The 6511-nt window shown below is 27.2% G+C and overlaps 1 long non-coding RNA gene across 1 annotated transcript; it reads right to left on the reverse strand.

Moving 5' to 3' along the window:
- On the reverse strand, positions 1309-2558 carry LOC107616896. The gene is made up of 4 exons (XR_001614689.2): positions 2410-2558; positions 1704-1755; positions 1472-1564; positions 1309-1381 (listed from the first exon to the last, which is right to left on the reverse strand). It is a non-coding gene; the product is annotated as an uncharacterized LOC107616896 (long non-coding RNA).

Below are 6511 nucleotides of genomic sequence, written 5' to 3' on the forward strand. Positions count from 1 at the left end.
ATGCAACATTAATTATATTTTAATTATATTAACTTTACTGTAAATTAGCCTCCATTAAAAAAAAATGTGGTATGCATATTTGAATAAGAAAATTATAATAACTTAAGATGGCATATTTAAAAGTGAATATTCGAATTTGAGTTACTGCATTAAGAAAGGAAGTCAAAAATTTATGTTAAATCCTGAGATAAGCCAATTTGTTTGGATAAAAAGTATATTAATTAAGCGTGATGCCAATCATAAAGGATATTTCAAATAAAAAAAATTCTAACACGACAAACAATGTGGTGACTTGAATTGAGGATCATTTAATATTAGGTAGGGATGTAAGGTAAAAATATTTTAATCCAGGAGGTCATTACACTACCAGAAACACGGTGATTAGCCACGGAAAAAATCGTGGCTAAAATCAAGAAAAACCGTGGCAATGAAGCGTTAGCAACGAATGGGTATCCGTGGCTAACAAGGGCGACGCATTTTCAGTTAGCCACGGTTTTTGGCCTGTTAGCCACGGTTTTGTGATCCGTGGAGACATTTGCATAGCCACGGTTTTCACTACTTTAGCCACACTCTAAACCGTGGCTAAATGATAACCATATAACCAACAAGTATAATTTCGCCACAATTTTTTCTGTGGCTAATATTAGCAGGCTGGGCTTTTTTGCCACAATTTTATCTGTGGCTAATGTTGGTGGGTTATTTAGCCACGATTTTTTCCGTGGCTAATCATAAAAGATAAATTAAAATATATATATATATATATATTACAAAATTATATCATACAAAATTAAAAAAAGTAGCCATATCCATATAAGTAGTATTCTTAGTAATAAAAATGTGAAATTTAAGTAATAATGTTGAAAAGCAAATATCCTGAAGTAAATGAGTTTAAACTATTACAAAATCAAGTATCAGAATGCATCATTATTAGATCTTTAACGTCTTCATGGGAGTACCTGCAAAAACATTCAAATAAGATTGTGTTATCTCTTAATTCAAGAAAAAAATGTCCCAAGACATTATTTAAAATAATAATTTAACGTAGTTAAAAAAAAGTAAGAATGCATATCCAATAAGGCTGAGTTTTCATTTTCACAACATAAAACATACATCTCATTAAACTCGTCATCAATCAATATATATATTGCTAGACTTATATCCTGTTAAACAACTTTCAATTCAATTGCTTCATGTAAGTAAGATATCATATTGCAATCAAAACTATTTAGAGACAAAGAATTTAAAAGTAAAAATAGAAATGTGTTAGCAATTATCAAAGTCAATATTTTAAAGTAGAAAGTTGAACTTGCCAGGTAACTATCGAGCATGCGAACCTCCCAGGTAAGTGTTCCTTGTTCCATGGCAACATGCATCCATTACTCTAAGTTACCATTATTCACATACTAATCCATTAGTAGCTTGAACATTGAAACAAACGCTAAAAATAATTTGCTTTGCTAAAAATAAGTACCTGTTTAACTCCCTCCAAACAGGCACACAAGATATTTATCTCTAACATGACCTATAGCCTCCACTTCAATTATGAATTCTCTCTTCTTGTTCTCTGTTAAATAATTTCAAATTTCAATCACACAACAACAACTACGCTTTAATAATTGAAAGAATCATCGTCAACAAATAGTCTCAACTACTGTCTAGTGCTATAAGGAAAGAAAGAAGTAAATCAAATAAAGTATCCTTACATTTTTTAAGAAGTTTTTTTACTGCCACCTCATTTTTATTGATCAATCTGCCCTGTAAACACATAAAATGCTTCTTACCATTCTTGGAGCTTCCTTCTTCCTCATACATCCAACTAAAATCTCTCTCATGAAAATAGTTTGAACTACACTGACTAACATTATTATGATCACAAAATAACACTCATATAAAAAGAAATATTCACAAAGATTAGGCTCTTAAAAAAGTTGAGTATATAAAAAATTACATGTTTGAAGAATGGATGCTACCATAGTGATCTAAATGGTGGAACTTCTTCTTCTGAAGTGATTTAGAATATACAGAACTAAATGCATAAAATCAGATTCAAAAGTAAGAAACACAAGAAATGCTAAGGAATGTAAACAATAACTCTTGTTTGCTACTTTTCTATAGCCATGAGCATTACCAAAATAATGTTGATTTTAGGAATTTCAGCATATAAAAGAGAACTAAGGTTAATTAGGAATGTAATTAATCACATTAGTACATACTACTAAGTAGCTACTTATATTTATACATTTAAATTATACTTTGTACCAGTAGTTCATTCTCTATACCATCAAAAGGATAAATGAATAAAACATGCAAATCCAAGCCAACGCACTCATCTCCACCAACAATAGGACAACAAGAGAAAACTTAAATCCATCGGATAGTGTTTTAGAGAAGTAAGATTCAGAGCACTACCAGAGAGAGTGACGGTGAGCGGAAGTCTTCTTTGCGATTTGGGTTTGGATTGATTTTGCTTGCTTCTTTGGCGACTCGAACTGATGGCACTCGAACTGCAAATCGTGATCCCTTACTCTTCCACAAAATGTCCAGTGCGATCGTACTAAGAACCTAAACAGAAACGGATTGAGTGAAAGGTTAGTTGGCTTGATCTGAGTATAGGAACTAAGAAATTACGGATTTACAGAAACTGAAGAAAATGTTATTAGCAAAGGGGTTGGCGGCATGTTATCAAACTTGAATCACCTGTAGGAGCTAACAAACAGGGGATTTGGAAAAAAGAAAAGTGTGAGGGAGTTACCATGAAAATTGGGTAAGTGGACTACCAAAAAGAAGTTACATTTAACATTGCCGCTAAAAATTTCATTTATCTTATTATAGATGTTAATTTAAATTTTGTTTAGTGAAGTAACTCTCAATTTTAATTTAGAATAAAATTTAACTTTAATAAAAAATATTAAATTATAAATTTTATAACTTTAAATTATATTTCAAAAATTTTACATACTAATTAAAATTTAGAATTTTAACTTGTTGGATTTAAAAAAATGGTATCAATAAAAATTAAAATAAATAAACTTAAAATTTAAGAATTTGATACCCTTGGATTGAAAAAGAATACAAATTTTGTACATAGTTAGAAAATGAAAATTAATTTTATTTTATTTTTCTATTAAACTAATCAAATGATAATAAATAGATAGAATAATAAAATGTATGTATAAAACTAATATTCTGAATTTTAAGAGTTAGGACTTTGTTCATTAATATTGTCGTAAATTAATAGTGAGTAATTAAATTAGTTATTATTCCAATCAATTATAGTTAGTATTTTTTATTTTCTAGAATTAACTAGAGTTATTTTGTTAAAAATAAATTTGTACTTTTTTTTGTACTCCTTTGGTACTTTTTTTATAATTTTAACATTTATTTTTAATTAAATCATTTTATTCCATCACTAAAGTCTTTAAATTAATGCATATTGTGGAATTGGGCACTGAAACTGCATTTGGTCAGAAAGAGTACGAATAAAAAATTTGACAACTAAAAAATATAAATAGTAAAATTGTATGTATATGAATTAATCTGTTTAATTACATTACAATATGATTTTTACAAAGTAATGAACAACATAACCACACTAAAAAATTAGTATTAAATTAAGAAGGGTAAATTAACCAAATCAGCGAACTAGTAGTCAGTAAGAAAAAAAACAAGATTCGAAGATACGGCAGAGTATAAGAATCATAGTAAATGAAAAAATTGCACATGATTAACCACATCTAAAATCAAACTATTAGCAAACTTTATTACTTTGTCAGTGGCAGCACTCAAAAGAAAGGAGGAAAAAAAAAACTAACAATTGAGGAATTGGAAAAGCCTGCACCCTGATAAGTTGAATTTACCTTAGATTAGAGTTTAAAATTGGAAAAAAATATAAACTGCATAAAAATATTTTGAGAGGGATGGAGGAAAACACAAAATTAAGCGCAAAATTTTGAAGTGAAAATCGTATGAATTTGTCACGGTGATCATTAGATATGTGGTAATTGAGAGAACTCATCTCAAGTTGGCCACGAACAAATAAAACCGTCGAAAAATTCCAAAAATTTAGCCACGGAAGTACAAGACGTTGCAAGTGATTAACACGATCATATAAATTTACCACTGTTTTTTATTCGTGGGTATCTTCCCGTTGGTAACGCCTGTACCGATTTCCGATTTTCTGTAAGATAAGAAATTAAGTAAAAGTTAAATGAGTTTGCTTTCTTTTTATTTGCTTAATTAGAACCGTTGTAAAGAAGCTTTTTGAACCACATTTGGTGTTAAGTATAGAAAAATCTTATTGAAAAATTTAAAATTTTTAATAATAAGATAAAACCTTAAAAAATCTGTACTCTACGAAATTAATGTTGCTATCATTGAATCCTTTGTTTTATTTTTTAATATGAACTATTGAACTTTGCCAAAGTGCCAAGTGCCAAGTGCCAAGTGCCAGCTTGAACCAAGTTTCATGAGCATTAAAATAATTGAATGCTTTTGAAAAATCAACTTTTAGACACCTTTTACGTAACCTAATATTATTACTATAATAAAGTAGTATTTATTTTTATTATATAAATTATATATATATATATATTAAAAATCAGTTTTTTAAATTAATTTTTTTAAATTCATCCAAAAAATTTATGTTTTAGACTGAAGACCTTGAAATTAAAACATGGACGTTCAATTTGTATTGTTTTTATACTTTGCTTATTGAATTTAAGGTGTAAAAATAAAAGTGATTACTTAAAAATTTGTATGCTACGCTGTGCAAGAAGAAAACATAGTGGATCCGTATATATATAATCATTCTTTTAAGTTTTTATGTGAACGAATTCTCAAGAACAAAAGCACATATATCATTTTACATTAAATTAATATCAATATAATTAAGCTTTTTTCTTCCTTTCTTAGAAATTTATGTGCAATCCTAAGAAAAATGCACATACATCATTTTCCGTCAAATTAATATTAATATAATATCATAATTCTCCTAATTTTCTTTTTTTTATTTCGTATGTAATCATATCTTCTTGACAGTAATAATAGTTAAGAAAATAATAATTACAAAAAGTAGCCTTTTTTTTTTAATTTTAAGGCTAATACGGTGCTAAATATAATGTTTGTGATTTTCATTTTTTATTTTTTTATTTTTTTATGGATAAAGTAAAAGATCCTAAACCTTTTGACTTTTAAATTAATAATAAATTAATACTAACATTCAAGTCATGCTTCATCTTCATTATTATTTTTAAAAATTCCATCTCTATATAACATTATATAAATTTTTTAACATTGCAATAATTATTATATGATACTTTTGATTTTTAAATTATTAGCATATACATGTGTAATGATGATGATAACAAATTTTATTTATTTTTAATTTTTTTTAAAACTACACCAAAATATTTATTCAAACCAAAACCATAAGCTTCAAATATCACTTTATCTTGTCTCTTCTTTCCTTCTTTATGCACTATATATATGTGTGTTGGATCCGTGTTGTGAAAAAATGTATTGGAATGGCAAGCTATATTTAAATTTGGTTTATTGTTTAACTACATATAATTTTGGGATATGATCTATCTCTAATTTGTGATTTTTTTTGGTGGAAGAAAGAAAGAATACCATTTTGAAGACGCAAATTATTATTATTGGCTTTGGGTCATGACTTGGGGTCTCAGCAAAATTGAGCAAAAGACCAAAAAATTAAAGTAGACTACAAAAGAACCCTAATATTGCTACAAAAGTGATGGGTCCCATGCATAATGCACCTGCTTATAAGCTCTATCCCTAATATATATTCCTATACTCTTCCTCTTCTCCAATTCGACAATTCCACACCGCATGTGAAGAATATTAACTCTTACTTTAATTTGTCTACCTCATCACTTAATCAAACCATAGTTAAAAATTGGTAACTAAATTATAGTTAATTTTCACATATTTAATTAGTTGTAATTTAATATAATAATATAAATAATATTTATTATAATTATTTATATTAATTATGATCGAGTTAAATAGAATAAAGGACAAATTTAATGATCAATCAAGTTGATAAAATAAGATACGATATTTTAATTTTCTGTCACTAATATATGCATATTAATAATGACTACATTAATTTTCACAAATTTAATTAGTTATAATTTAATATAAAATATTAATTAAAGATATGTTACTTGTGATTCTATACAATTTAATCCTAACTATTAAAATAAAGAAAGGTCACTTCCAAGTAAATTTTTTATTTGTGAGCTTTTTTAGAAGGCAAAAAATAAAAGTACATTGCCATCTTGTCTTGCATATTAATAACAAGGTGCCTTCAATAATGCGATGTGACATTTCTTGCCTTATTGAGATCCTTGTTTCAAACCCTTCCTTATTTTAACAAGATGTCTTTAATAATGGTGGTTATAATTGATTACACTATAGGAATGCAAAATTTCATTTACATTTTGAGTTACTCTCCTTTAATAATTTTTTTTAACAAAATATATACAAAGAT

The sequence above is a fragment of the Arachis ipaensis genome, chromosome B09, assembly GCF_000816755.2.
Source record: "Arachis ipaensis cultivar K30076 chromosome B09, Araip1.1, whole genome shotgun sequence".
NCBI classification, from domain to species: Eukaryota; Viridiplantae; Streptophyta; class Magnoliopsida; order Fabales; family Fabaceae; genus Arachis; species Arachis ipaensis.